This window comes from Typopeltis vanoorti, chromosome 1 (genome assembly GCF_054136105.1).
Source record: "Typopeltis vanoorti isolate ZY-2024b chromosome 1, IOZ_Tvanoo_1.0, whole genome shotgun sequence".
Taxonomy (NCBI): domain Eukaryota; kingdom Metazoa; phylum Arthropoda; class Arachnida; order Uropygi; family Thelyphonidae; genus Typopeltis; species Typopeltis vanoorti.
The window spans coordinates 30,073,067-30,088,536 of record NC_143549.1 but is presented as its reverse complement, the minus strand read 5'-3'; positions in this window follow the sequence as shown (position 1 = coordinate 30,088,536).

Below are 15,470 nucleotides of genomic sequence, written 5' to 3'. Positions count from 1 at the left end.
TGTGTATGTGTGTGTGTGTGTGTGTGTGTTAGTTCCAGTGCAATGCGAGCTTCCCGAAAAACCTATATATATATATATATATATATAAAATTCAACTAGGCAGAGTCTAAAGGAATACGTCCGATCACAACAACTAGAAAACGTCAAACTCACTCGGGCCTCAATAATCGAAATTTGAAACATTTTATTTGTTGTCTACTCTATATAAAATAAAAAGGTGTTAGAAGATTTATTTATGATTATGCAGGATTATAAATATCTTCTCTAGATATTCATGAATTTATTTTTCTATATTTTTTTCTTACTTTATTTATCTTTCTTCCATTAAAGTTCCTTTAATTAGATGTTTCCAGGAATTTAAGATAAGCCGAAATTTGAAACGTTTTTATGTCACGGATGTGAATAAAATTCGAAACGAATGTGACGTCTTGCGTGATGCTTACTCTAACTTTGTTGCGAGTCGCCCTTGTGTTGCATTACCATTGGGTAAGTAGCTCTCTCCTAAAGGTAGTGCAACAAGCAACCGCATATAATCAGTCATGACCTACCAGGACTCGTCGAGCTAAAAAAAAAAAAAAAAAAAAAATTTAACTATCAAAATATAATAAGAATGAAATCTTTTATAATCTTTTATAAAACATTCGATTGGCTACCAGAAGGGAGAAGGGTAAAGATAGTGCGTGCGCTTATTTTATTTTTCCAAGTTGGGCGCATTCGTTATAGAGGAGTTGAAACAATAATTCCAAATAATCTATACACTGCCGGATCGACTAATTTTTGTTAGGTTACCGTATGAGTTTGTCGCTTAATATGTTTCAAACAAAATTTATTTTAAAAAAATAAAAGAGTAAACAAGAAGAACAAGGGGCTCGCAAATTTGAGAAAAATTTAACAAAAGGCTCGCGCGAGTCCCCGCGAGCTCCAAGGAGTCCGGAGACTCATCGCAGGAGACCCAAATCAACCATCACACACAAATCCTATCATACCACTCTTGGAACCCATTCACCGTCAGGAAACTCGCAACCAATTCTGACAATCCGTTCCACTCGTTTACTCCATGCAGAAATTCTGGTCTGCCCACTCTACTAACCACACTTACACAACTTCCATGGATGGTCCCTAGTTCTCTGACTATTGTCATATATTGAAAATTTTCATTTGTGTCAATTTTATAAAACCCCTTTAATATCTTAAGAGTTTCTACCATGTCCTATCTTTTCCGCCTATCAACTAAACTTTGTAAACCATATACCTTCAACCAATCCTCATAGGGAGTATTCCACAGACCTCTCGCCATATTTGTCACTCATCTCTGAATCCTCTCCACTACCTCCTATTCCCCAAGAAACCCAGGTGACCAAGTCTGTGTGCAGTAGTCAAGATATGTTCGAATCATACTGTACCTTGTAAAGAGCGATAACTTCCTTATCTTTACTTGTTGGCATGCATTTTCAACATTTAACTAATTCGTTGATTTATTTTGCAATATGTCCTCTGAACTTTAACTATTTGTCTACCATTATTTTTAAATCCCTAGCCTCATCAATTTCCTGCAAACCAATACCATCAATATCATACACTATATGCAACCTTTTCAACCCGAACTGCATAACCTTACATTTTGCAAACATTAAATGGACAATCATTATCCTTTGCCTACAATGGCAATTTATTTAAATCATCATTACCTTTATCAACTATTGGGCTCTCCGGTATCATCAGTAAACAACTGAATAATCCCTCTTAAAATTTTCCGTATGACACTGATATACAAATTAAAGAGTAGTGGCCCTAGTACTCCATTAGTCACCATCATTCTCCTAGACTCCACTCCACTATATACCACTCTCTGGTGTATGTCCGTCAGCCAACTCCGATCCATGCTACTAGCCTCATATCCATCTCCATCCTTTCCAGTTTTTGTAATAGTTTTCCATGTAGTATTCTATCAAATGCCTTTGCAAAGTCGAGCAGTATGATGGTGTAGCCATTACTTTTTCCAATTCTGCTGTCACTTTATTATAAAATGTGAATAAGTTTCTAAAACAGAACTTACTTTTTACGAAACCATGCTGCCCACTATACAGTATCCTATCCTCCCATTGTTATATTTTACCTTTCACCAACTTTTCCAATACTTTAACAACCACTTTAATTGGTCTGTAGTTTGTTACTTCTGTTTTAGAACCACCTTTATGCAATGGTACTATCTTACCCCTCTTTCCACTCCCTTGGAATCCTGCAGAGATGAGACATAGCTTGAACAACTTCGTCATAGATAGTGCCAATTTTCTTGTAAATTCACGTAATACACGAACTAATATGTCATCCAGTCCCACTGCTGGGTTCACATTCATATTTTTTTTAATATGTTGAACATCCCCTGTTCATCTACTTTAATGTTGATGTGCACCTCTGTAATCAGCAACTGTAAAACCACCACCTGGATCATACATCTTTTGCAAAATGATCACTCAGCAACGCAGTTATTTCTTTTAGTTCAATTACCTTCCTACCACAAGCATTATTTGAAGAAGTCCTTCTACCACAGATTTTTGACTCTTACTGCATAATGAAGAAACTCTTTTGGGCTTACTTTGGCCTGTTTGGCTAATTCTCTCTTATACTGATTTGGCCTTCCTTACCAGTGCTGTAACAAGGGCGTGGTGAAAGAGGCGCCCGCCACGGACGCAATTAGGTTTGGGGTGCAAAATGTATAAGAATTTTGTCATTTTTGGGTTTGGGGGCGCAAGTTAGACCTTTGCCACAGGCGCTTCATACCCTCGTTACGTCACTGTTCCTTATCATACTATTCAACCTTCTTGTTTGCATTTGCACTACTCACGAGTATGCTGATAACTTTTTTCTTCATATTTTCTCCACAATATCTTTTTTTGCAGTTCTTACTTTATAGCCCTACTCATCCATTAATTCCAATTTGATTTATCCTCCTAACCTTGGGTAGTCTGATACTTCTACCCTCAAGCAATTTCTGACCATTGCCATGTCAGAAATTGCATAGCAATTTCTGACATGGCACTCCAGATCATATAGTTTCTCAAGCCATGGCACTGTTCAAAGATAACTCCTGAATCTCTTATAATCACTAGCTTTATAACTGAACATAAACCTCCTTCTTGACAGACGTTAAGAAGTGGGTTTATGTTCAGTTTATGTACCGCATGGTCACTCTCCCCAATTGGAGGTAGAGTGTCTACCTTGGTTATGAATGCATCTTCTGATGCTGTTATCAGATCCAACACCCTTAAACCCCTTGTCCCATCTATAACATGTTTCATGTAATTATCCCTTAGCAATTGTCTGAATCCCACTTCCATCTTGCCATGTCCCCTTTCCACCTTCCAATCGATATCCCCATAGATACGTCTCTCATAATAATTGTTTGGCTTACAGTGATTGTGCTGATTTGCCAATATATGGCATCTACATATTCCAGTGGATCCCCTGGTTTATAACAACGTATTTTGTCCTATTAGTCTCTATATCACACCAGCCTCAAATGAACCCTCTCCCTCAGACCTAATATCCTCTTTAACTTTTAATTTCGTAGTTTAATTCTGCAGTTATCATCATCAATACCCCCACCTCCTGTCCCGTTCATTCTATCCTTCCTGAAAATACAATAACTTTTACTTTCCATCCCAGTAAGTATACCAATTTCAGTTAACCAGATCTCATTGATGCCTATATTTTTGGCCAAGTTGAGCTTACCAATGCCAAAAACTCCTCACGTTTATTCTCGATACGTCTTGCATTCGTGTATATTCATTTCAACGTTTTCCTTTGCACCCATAGTTAGGTTTGTGTAATGTTATTACCAACCCATTCAAATTGGAGACCTGTGAAGTCCCGTTTTGCATTGCATAATCATTATTGTACCTATGCTCATTTATTACAGGGTTGGCCAGACAAATACACGATTTCATCCTCCCTAATCTTCCTAGTTTCCCTAGCTTTGATCTGTTGCTGAAGCATTTACACATAAATGAAGTTTAGCGCAAAAGCTAACAGTTGTTATTAATATTCGCCTACTCCTATAGGGAAATAAAATTGAAGCAAATTCTTATTACAAATAAATAAAAAATAAATAAGCTAACTCCTTTATTTTATTTATTATTCATTATGATAATCAATAATTAAAATACCGAAGTCGTGGCATCAGTAACTGTCTCGTAGTTTTATTTTAACTGAACCTATTCCACCAAATGATGTAAATATTTGTCCATATAATTAAAGTATGCTACGCAAATTTTATTGAGATTTCTGTTGCCCTTGTATGCTCTCCTGGACACACACACACACACACACCTTTAATGTTAAGTGTATTATATTCCCTATCGTAATTAAATGCATATTTAAAATATTATACACCTGAAATTACTTCAATAACAATAAAGTGAACCTTTGCGCAAATAGACAGCATTTGATAAGTTTTCTACGATTATATGACCATAAATGTAGTTTTCAACATGCCACTCAAATTATTCGAGTAGCTTATTCTATTAATGAGTAAATGATGATCAGTTAGCTTTTATTTGTTCTCAAAACTATACAATCACACGTGCACTACACTAAAAATTATTATGCAGTTATTTTGTTTTATTTGGTCTGTATCGTAAATATTATTGGGTTTATTAAAATTTCAAAAGCGAATGATTTGGCTTAAAGTATATCAAATAAAATATATTTTATGGTCATAAACACTATTCCATGGGTATCAATCTGAGATTTTCCACCCTCTCATGCAACTGAATGAAATGTTTATTACCCTTGCCAGCAGATGGCACCATCTACTATCTAGGGAAGCATTATCAACAGTTACAGTTGAAAATAATGTAAATAAAAGCGGAAATAATGAAGAGCGAAAAAGAATAAGTCAGAATCATGAAAAAAGAAAAAAGAAAATGAAAAAAAAAAAAAAAACAATGACACTAACACACAATGCCACCCAGCCACAAATAGTATTCTTTGTCTGTAAATTGCGTGTATTCTCATGGCCGATTTTCCTTTATGTAGGATGAAAAACCCACGTTGCCAGGAGTAAAAAATCAATTTCCTATTGTGTGTGTGTGTGTGTGTGTGTGTCTTAATTATTCGTTTTATTATTTTTTTTTTAGGGCCGCCACCCTATTAAGTCCCCAGATCACATAGCGCGCCGAGTGGTAGAGCCAACTAAACTGATAATGTAAAAATCAACAAAATTCACAAATAAATGAAAATAATAACGACGGATATAATAAATGCAGAAAAAAAAAGAGATTTTCTCATCTGAGATTTTCCATCTTTTTTGTGTCAAACCTTTTTTCGAGTTCTGACATAATAATCAGATTATTTCTTCATATTATCCTACTGATTATGCGCTTCGCAACCATATGCCTGGGGTAGTAGTGTCCTAAGTTCGATTCCCGTCGACGATGCGACGAGTTCAAGTATCTTCATCAGCCATAACCAAATTAGCCGGCCTTGGGCGTGGGCATCACCCCCCCCCCCCGTGGGAATATTACAAGGATTTGTACTTAAGTTTTGTTGATCTGGAAAAGGGTTACGACAAGGTGCCCAGAGAAAAGCTTTTGAAAGAAAGTTGCATTAGGTCTGATATTAGAATTGGAGATGTCAAACTTAGCTCTTTGCTTCATACAGATGATGATGTACTCCCAAACACATCTAGTGCAAGTCTCCAGGATTCGCTAAGTTTAATAACAGCTGTTACAATTTTGGCATGAAAATCAGCAATAAAATCAAAACTACGAAAATATGCACTCACGTGGAAAACGTCAACTGCATTCGAAATGGACTTGAAATAGACTTCAGAATAAGCAAAGCTGGTATAATGGGTAGCCAGCTGAATTAACTTATACGGAATAAGGGAGAAAGTAGCAGAATACAGGATAGTTTTTAAACCAGTTTAAAGTTATGAATCTGAGAGTTGGGTCAGAAATAAAGCACACGACCAAAGACTACAGATCACAGCCATGAAGGTTTTGAGAAAAATTAGAGGACTGAACCGATGGCATCGGTGGGACAATCATATTAAAATGAAGATTTTAGAAAGGAGGTTGAGATTATCAGCATTCAAGAATGTGTTCAGCAGAGCTAATTTAGAGTAGTATGGACACTTAAATAGAATGGATGAGGAAAGGTTAACAAATCAGGTATTTGATGCTGAGGAAAGATACCCAGAGGAAGACCAAGGTGTCGGTGGATTGATTCATTCAGAAGTGCCTTAGAAGCATGAAACGTTGGATACGACAACATTTCTATTGGCTCTTGAAGTCAGAAGTTCTAAAACAATCTGAAAACTCTTATTAGAAGAAATTTTAACTAACAGAACTCATTAAAATGAATCTTATATTTCTATCGTCTAAGACACTTTGTACCGTATCAATCCACCTATATCTTGGTCTTTTTCCTGCCAACCTGGCATCGAAACACTTCTTTTGCTAATCTTTCCTCTCCCATTCTATTTAAGTGACCATACCACCTGAGATTAGCTCTTCTAATGCATTCCTGGATGCTGACAATGTCAAGTTCTTTCCTAATATCCTCATTTTTAACATGATATTGCCATTGAAGCCATCTGTTCACACCTCTAATCTTTCTCAGGACTCTCATATCTGCGGTCTCTAGTCTTTGGTCAAGTGTTTTACTTCTGACTTAGCTCTCAGATCCATAAGTTAAAACTGGTTCGAACACTGTCTTGAATAGAGCTAATTTAGTGTTCCGACTAATTTCTCTCTTATTCCATATGAATTTATTCAATTGACTTCCCACCATACCAGCTTTGCTTATTCTGTTGTCTATTTCTATATTTAATTTACCATCTTCAGTAAAAATCGTGCCTAAGTAGCTGAAATGTTTTACTTGTTCCACAGGTTCCCCATTCAAAACACAGTTGACATTTTCAACAATTCTACCAATTTTCATTGTCTTTGTCTTTTTATTGCTGACCTTCATACCATATCTATTACAACAGCTATTCAATTTAGTCAGAGAATCTTGCAGACTTGTAGCGGATTTATTTAGAAGTATAACATCGTCCGCATAAAGCAACGAGCTGACATTAGCATCTCCAATTTTGTTATCATGTTTAATACTATTTTCCTTCATAATGTGATCCATATAGATAATGAATTACAGAGGGGATAATGTACATCCTTGTCTCACACCAGATTTAACATTAAACCATCTTCCTGTACTTCCTTCAATTCTAATTGCTGACTTACAACTCAAATAAAGACTAAGTATTGCTTGATATAATGCCCCATTGATACCATATAACTGCAGCGTATTGAACAGCTTCTCTCTTGACACCTTGTCATATGCCTTTTCCAAATCGACAAAACTTAAATACAGATCTCTGTTATATTCCCATGCTTTCTCAAGTATTTATCTTTAATCACACGACATTTTCAAAATATTGTTTTCATGTTCCTCTGCATCATCATCAACGAAGGGTAAGTATCGAATACTATTTAAGGTGTTATTTGGAACTTTTGTTTTGCGACCCTTCAAGCATTGTAAGCGTCACTTGTTATTTTGCTCAAGACTTTCAAAGAACACCACACAGAAACAAGAACGAGGAGAGAGAGAGAGAGAGAGAGGTTAGCTGTCAAATGGAAGTGCAATTAAATATTTTTCTTATTACCAGATGTCACTCTTTATTATCTGCCAAGTTTAAAGTTGAACTTAGTGTCAGAAGGAACTTGAAGAAGTTTTAGTTCTTTTTATTTTTTATGAGTTTGACATCACTCTTTGAGGGGTAAGAGAGAGAGAGAGAGAGAGAGAGAGAGAGAGAGAGAGAGAGAGAGAGAGAGAGAGAGAGAGAGAGAGAGAGAGAGAGAGAGAGAGAGAGAGAGAGAGAGAGAAAAGAAGTGAACTGAATTTCCTATAACTTAATCGTTTCTGTTCTAACACGTAATTAATTCGAAGCCTAATCCAGCATATTAACAGCATTATGCATAACATAGAGTGCTCGAGCAAATAAATAAACAAAAATAACATCCGCCAGAATTCTTCCTGTTTTAAGATTATGTCGGAATCATTTAGAATGCTTTAAACACCTTTGTCATTTCCCTGGGACTTCCTTTGAATTATAAAGGCTTTCATGTTCGCAAATAATGTCCGTTATTATCGAAATCAGCAGAGATGTGTACTTCCCACGTATATGTGTGCGCGTGCGTGTTATTCCGAACAGCAACGTATTCAGAACTCTGATGGAATGTTTGTCGACGCGAAATCATGCTCTGGTTGGACTTCAAAGACTGCCGATGGAAATCTACTTATAGTGGAATGAACATCTTAAGAAGAGATCGCACCATTGTCGAGTTAATCAGTCTGCGTGCAGACAAGCACCGCTGTTAACACAAAGCTGCACACTATATCAAGGGAGGTAGAAGTAATCATGCACGAGTCAGTGTCTAGGAGAGTTTGACGATGTCTCCCACTATAATTATGAATTTGCATCCCTAACTTCATCTCGAATTGCTTGACATTTCGACATTTCGGCAAGCATATCAACTTACTCTTCCTCAACTGTAATCAGATATTTTCAGCGTGTTATGACTTGTTTACTAATTTCAGACATCCCATAATTTCTCCCGCATTTCTTGCATCCAAGTAAACATGTCGCTTCAGATCTTCAAAGTTCGGCAATGGGAAAACCGAGAACCCTACAAACTACATCTTAGGAGAGCCAAGCTCACAGTTAACAAAATAATGTTGCATTGGTAAGGAATAAACCTAGTGATATCGGAATCACTCGACTGGTAAGGAAAGTGCCAAATGGCTTCTTGTTGAAGCACGATTTGGCAGCAGATTCATTGTTTTGCTTGGTCTTTGCTTTTCACCATCAGCGCATCATTACAATGTGTTTGGTACCACCAGTCGTTGGTACCATCGTGTTCCTAACGAATATTATGCGCACAATAACCTATAGGGTACTCTGATTGTAGGAGAGTCTAGATGGGGATAGAAAGCATTCGGCTTCTGAGGTCCTATTCATAAAATAATATGTCCATTGAGAAGCGTGAGTTGCCGTTTTCATCGTAGCTTGCATATTCGGTAGGAAAGATCGGAGGTCATTTCGATCTTGCATTCCGAATGATGGATGCACGGAGAATGAATTAACCGAGTTTCGCAGGAGAAGCAACTTCCTATGCTAATCGAGGAAAACGTCTTGGTTTCATTTTGCGCAGAAGCGATGCATTTCTAATTTCAGGAGTGCTAAGCTCAAAACGCGACCAAGAAGACGTAAAATATTTACGGAAAGGAGCTAATGTTCCCTAATGGTCATAGGGCATCCGCTCATAACTGTATGCACTATGACCAGCACAACGATCTTTCTACTGGTTCTAATTGTTCTAACAAGAGAACCGAGAACAAACACGACCACTGGAATAATTGCTCTATTGGTTATTTCGTGGGATGAAATTGTAGAATTATTTTCGGCATTCAAATTGGCTTCTTTACAATAGAAATTAACTTACCTCTTGGGTTTCTTTTTATTCTGAAAAAAAAAAAAAAGGAAATTTTTAGAGCGAAAATTGGACACGACATTTAAGAAAATATTTAATTATGTGGAAAGCGGGGAACCACTTAGCGAGCAATTGAATTCACGGGTCGAGATTTATTTGGTTTGTCGAAATTAAGACCGGAGCTTCCTCTCTTCATCTTTCATTCTTTCTTTCCCGAGTGTTTCTTGACTGTTCATTTTTTTTCTGAAATTTGAAATCATTTTTGTCAGCAGTTCGAATTCCGCTCCAGTTAACGTCATTTCCATGACACTATCGAATGAACTAAGATTATCTCCTTACATTTTCTCTCTTGTAATTCGTTCGGTAAGTCATTTGGTGTTTACTTAATTTAACTATCACATAACTATTTTTCTTCCGATAATTTTTATTTTCAAATTTCCTAATTTTGTCAACAAATTGGTCTCCGTGAAATGAATCTTGGTCGAGATTGCTCGACACTTTTGGAAAACGTTTTTAAAAAACCAAGCATCCTGTTTACAGGATGATATATCGGGATTCGAACCCATCTTCAGTGGACTACTCATCCACTGAAGCGCCTCGTCTACTTTTGGTTTCGATAATGAATGAAAAATATGAAATTGTTCTGCGCCTGCGTGAAGGATGATTTCGTTTCTGGTCGGTGAAATCTTGTTTGCACGATGTGGATCATAACCTCCTCTAACAGTATTGAATAAGGCATTGGTTAAAGTACAAAAAAATGAACGTATGACAGAATAGACGAAACAGCATCACATGCAATGTTTTTTTTTTTTTCTTTCTTTCTTCATAAGCGTAGTCCATTCTAGGAACATATCTGGCACTCATCTAAATCTGCGGTTTAAACAGATTAAAAAAAAATAGTAAAAGAGAAACAATGTGCTGTATTTCAGTTGTAATGAATTTTGGATTGTTTGAAACAATATTGTTCATTACAACGTCCATAATTTATGTTCATAATATGCAGATTGCCTTCAGACCTTCCGTGATGCAGCTCTGCTTTGCGATGTTACGCAAAATTTATGACCTTGCGATATTAAGGGACATCGAGTGGCCACCCGATAATTCACACACACACACACACACACACACACACACACACACACACACACACACACACACACACACACACACACACACACACACAAAGTTCTTGCCGTCAGCCATTTTTTCCCCACCGACTTTAATTACGCAGTGATTTACGACATCCTGTTAACAGGGTCCTCTGAGAATGAATTAAGCTGTTTCAATTTATGTTCCAGAATTAATTTTTTTTTATATAATCACCAATTATATTTAAACTAATGAGCTCCTCTTTTATCATCCTCTGTTCAGGATTTTTTTAAAATTTATTTTACCTTTTAACTATGTACAGCGTTTAACAAATAATCGGGCCATTACAGACACCACATCCATCAAATTTATTAACGAACTTCCGTCACAACTATAAGATGAATAAGGGAGACAACCTCTCTCTCTCTCTCTCTCTCTCTAGATCTGGATTCAAATTCGGTCTGGGATGCGAGAAATCTAAAATAAGAGTTTTCTATTGAATGAGTTAATAAGTCTTATTTTATTTTATTATTCTTTTTTTCAATATCAACTCCACACACGAGCCATCTCAAGACTTATAACCGTGTGCTTTTGCACTGATGTAAAAATGAGAGGAGAACGAACCACTCATCACAGGGTCATACTTATGCACAGGCGCACGAGGCCCAAAAAAGGGCCAATTTCAGGACTCAAGGGATGGTATTAATTATGGAGCACAAGATCTTAGTTCAGAACTGGAAGGACATTATCTTGATGGGAGTGATTTTTCTTGCCAGGAAACAGACAAACCAGCCATAGAACACGCTTAGTTAACAGATACAATACTCATATATATTGAGTCCTCATAGCCCTTATTGTTTTGGCTGTACTTGGAACTCGCTTTTCGAGGTCAAAATCTTAATAATTGTAATTCTGTTCACATCTCTAATTGTTATGTTCTGTATTGTATTGCTATTACAATTATTGACAATGGATCTATTGACAATGAATTACTGTATTGTAATCCATTTGTCATTGGCTATTAAAAAAAGCATTGTTACGGTTTGCTTTTCAGCCTAAACAACTGAATTTAATTTCCCAGTATGCAATGTTATTTATGCTGATATGTTATGTTTTCATGCCATTATCATTGAATTCTGTCTTTTGCAGAAATAGACAACGATGATAATCTTTTTGCATCTCATATTCGTAGTATTTTTTTTGAGCCCATTTTACAAAACCGTTTTTCTTATACACGGACCTACCAAAGCTAACAGTACCACTGACCACCGATTTTGAATCTCACCAGAGGTCACAAAGAGGTTAATACAGCTTATAATTAACTTTGTACTACCACTAGGAGCATTTCTGATGTCTTCTTGGTGTGTTTGGAATTACAGTTTTCTGTTATTCTTTATTTGTTGTGCAGTAAGAGAGAGAGAGGGGGGGGGGAGATACTCCAGCCATTGAGCCAATCAGGCTCGCAAATGGAGAGACCAGAAAACCAAAACGAACGCATGTTTACGTATTTCTCCAGACCCGTAAAATGCTCGACATTGTTTTGTTAATAAATAATGCATATTTATTTATATTATATATATAAATAAATTTCCATAGTAATTCAGTATGGAAATATCACGTAAAGCGAGTAAGCGCTCAACAAATATCTGCAAATCGCATGGTAACAAACGAATCTTTATTTCAATCCGGAGAATTCTTAAAGCAAAAAGAACGTCTTTGCAGAATCGCGTTGCTAACATTAACGAACTTTTGTCAAGTTCGACTTGATGTCAAGAGAAGCTGCTAAATCCCATACCTTTTATTTATTTTGTTTCAGTTTGTTCGTGATTCGTACATTATCCACACCTATGCGTCTCATGAAAACAGAAAGCCGAAAGTGTAACTCAATCATTCTTGCAGTTAGACAAATAAACAGGACACTGAAGTAAGGCTGCGAAAGAGAGAGAACGCCTCAGCGACGTGTCTTGAAGGGAGAAGTTCGACATTTTTAATTTCTGTCTCTTCTTTTGAAAATCACACAATTCCAAGGAGCAAAAGAGAACGATGCGCTGAGTTTTCTGTTTATTTGGGAGGTTTTAGAATCACGGGTGGGCGGGCGGGTAGATCTTAAGAAGTACAAGCAGTGACAACATATTTGTTGTTTGTGTTCGATATCTTTAGCTTGTTGAAAAATTTCACTGTTTTCTGTCCGAGATAATACGCGACTGAAGCTCTGCAGTAATCCAGGGAAAATCAAAAAAGGGACTTAAATAAATTTTTTTTTTTAAATTTTGCAGATGCAGGCATTTGAACTAAAATACGAAATTAGGTTTTTCCACACAGAAGAAGAAAAAAAGTGAATGCACTTCATTGTTATTCTTTGATTCTTTTGCCATTGTGTGAGCTGCATGAGGACATTCATAGCCAGTCTCACACACAGGTGGCGTTCTAGTTTTTGACTTAATTATATTTGCAGAAACGAAAAACTTTCCCCCCCCCGTATTTCGTACCTGCACAGAATAGCGAGTATACAAACTGCCTACAATTCATCATGAGATTCTATAAAGAAGACTTGATTTCTTCGAATTCAAGAGAAGCCAATGAGATCTGAAACATTTCTGATCAGTGAAAATCGCAATGAAAGACGAAACATCCTCTCACCAGACAGATGGCTTTTCAGTGTAGCAGTATAACGAAACATCTTGTGGAAAAGTTGACACATTTTGCTATTTGGTATCAAAAAGTTCGTTTTCTCATAGTGTAGACCTCTTCTGAGTTTTATTAAATTGAGAAAAAACCCAGCAGAACCCCATAAAATTATAAAAAATTATAATTTTACGAAATCTGATTATGTCACCATGGTATAATAATAATAATAATAATAATAATTACTATTATTATTATTATTATTATTATTATTATTATTATTATTATTATTACGGTATTACTAGAAGTCACGATGGCTTTTATTTTGCACAAATGATATGCATTTTAATTAAAACAAAAAATGGTGTTCTGCTGTAAGTAACAATGATGTTTCAATTATTCATCGTCTGCATTACTGCAGGCGAATTACGTATGAGCAATACGTGCTCGAAATAATGTAGGCGATTTTATTATTAATTAAATGGTAGTACACGATATCTTTATTTCGAAGTAATAATTTTAATTTAATAATAATTAAAATAATAATTTTAATTAATGTTGAAAAACAATATAAATAAAAAACAATGCCATTTCAGATTGATGTGCATAGTTTTCCTTTCACACCTTTTTTATTTATTGATACATTTACATTATAATGGAACATAGCAAATAATTAAGGATTTCATTCAATCCAATACCCGTGGAGGGTAATGGATGGCAATACTGTAGCCAGTGAAGTTCTAACTGAGGCTCAACTATTGCTGTTACCCTCCTGCCATGATTAGAGCTTTAATTGCTCAACACCACCTTATCCCTACACTGTCCTCTACAGATAAGGGGGAAGATGAAAAGCATTCTTGCTTCGCCCCTTTAAGTCAGTCCTTATAAGAACTAATTGTGATGAAGGAAAGCCGAGATTATCGGGGAATCAATCTACCGTGAGATGCGGTGATTGATTTTATACCCTTGGAGGTAATGAATGGCAATGCAATGCTGTACCAATGAAGTTTAACTGAGGTTCGGCTGTTGCTGTTACCCCCTTGGGCGACGAGTTTTTGAGTTCGCTCTCTTAAGGTTTTTGCCTTAAGGGAGCACTTTGAGTCTCCGGGAAAGTGTTCTCCGACACGGCCCGCTGAGGGGCTTTGTCAGTGAATTATTTTCTTCGGAATTTGAGCGGTTCTGCTCGGTGATTGGGGAGCCCGTCACTGAGTGGAACCAACGCTGAGATTAGGACGGTCTTTCGCCCACTATGGAGTGGCCTAGAGATCGTCCGATATTTTTGAGATATCACCTTTACTTAAACATTCGGTGATTGATTTTATATGAGATGCCCCATATAGGGTAACGGATGGCAATGCTGAACCAATGAAGTTTAACTGAGGTTCGGCTGTTGCTGTTATCCTGGGTTAATGAGTTCGCTCTCTTAGGTTTTGCTCTAAGGGAGCAATTGAGTTACCCGGGAAAGTGTTCTCCGGCACGGCCAGCTGAGGGGTACTTGCCGGTGAATTATTTTCTTCGGAATGAGCGGTTCTGCTCGGTGGTCGAGTTTCACTGAGTAGAACCAACGCTGAGATTTGGACGGTCTTTCGCCCACGAATGAGTGGCCTAGAGATCGTCCGATATTTTTGAGATATCACCTTTACTTAAACAGTCGGTGATTGATTCATTAATGCCCTTGGAGGGTAATGGATGGCAATGCTGAACCAATGAAGTTTAACTGAGGTTCGGCTGTTGCTGTTACCCCCCTTGGATAATGAGTTTCGAGAGGTTTGCTCTCTTAAGGTTTTTGCCTTAAGAGGAGCAATTTGAGTCTCCTGGGAAAGTGTTCTCCGGCACGGCCCGGTGAGGGGCTTTGTCGGTGAATTATTTTCTTCGGAATTTCAGCGGTTCTGCTCGGTGATGAGGAAGCCCGTCACTGAGTGGAACCAACGCTGAGATAAGGACAGTCTTTCGCCCACTATGGAGTGGCCTAGAGATCGTCCGATTTTTTGAGATGTCACTTTACTTAAACAGTCCGTGAGATGCTGTGATTAATTCATTTAATCCAATACCCCTGGAGGGTATTGGATTCGTAAAATTACGCATCGTTGTGCGTGCCCAACAAAGTTTTGTAATAACATAATATGTGACATTGAGTTGTAGTTGATTTATGCTTTAATGCCTCTATTTTTATGACTAGATCACAGATGGTCTGGAGATTGCATATGTGTTTTTGGTCTTTATTTCCACTAGAATCAGGGGGTAAGGTGTTTTATCAACGAT